Here is a 664-nt window from a genome sequence, read left to right as displayed (position 1 = left end):
TCAGCCCAGGTCTCACTGCTAGGAATCTTGGAGCTAAGCTTCAACCGCAGGCAACCTGACTCCAGGTTCTCTGCTCTTAACCAGTGCACACCACGATGCTTCATCTCTCTGAGGCAGAAAATATAGCAATTCTTTTTATTTCAATGAGACAGAAATTTCAGGACACCAAGAGATAAAGATTCATCAGATTTCACAAGCCCTTACCACTGTTAAGCAGTATCGAATCCAAATACGATTTGCACTGCTTACAGCCTTCTATCTGAAAGTGGGAATTTTCAATTACCCAGTTTTATATGTTCCCGAAGTTGGTGTGATTCAGTAGTTCTTAAGGTCCTAGGAAGGACAAGGCAACATTTCCAGCAAAGAGTAAGGACCACATTATTACTTTCCCTGAAGCAGAAATTGTGGGCCAAAGTTGAAATCTCATTATAAAAGGGTTTTGGCCCTATTTGAGATACAGAGGAAGAAGTTTCTTTCCAATTATACATCTCAAAAAGAAGAAAGAAGAAAAAGAAAGAAAGAAAGAAAGAAAGAAAGAAAGAAAGAAAGAAAGAAAGAAAGAAAGGGAGAGAGAGAAAGAAAGAAGGAAAGGGAGAGAGTGAGAAAGAAAAAGAAAGAGAAAGAAAGAAAGAAAGAAAGAAAGAAAGAAAGAAAGAAAGAAAGA

Source organism: Neomonachus schauinslandi, chromosome 2, assembly GCF_002201575.2.
Source record: "Neomonachus schauinslandi chromosome 2, ASM220157v2, whole genome shotgun sequence".
In the NCBI taxonomy this organism is placed as follows: domain Eukaryota; kingdom Metazoa; phylum Chordata; class Mammalia; order Carnivora; family Phocidae; genus Neomonachus; species Neomonachus schauinslandi.
This window is presented reverse-complemented; position numbering follows the sequence as displayed.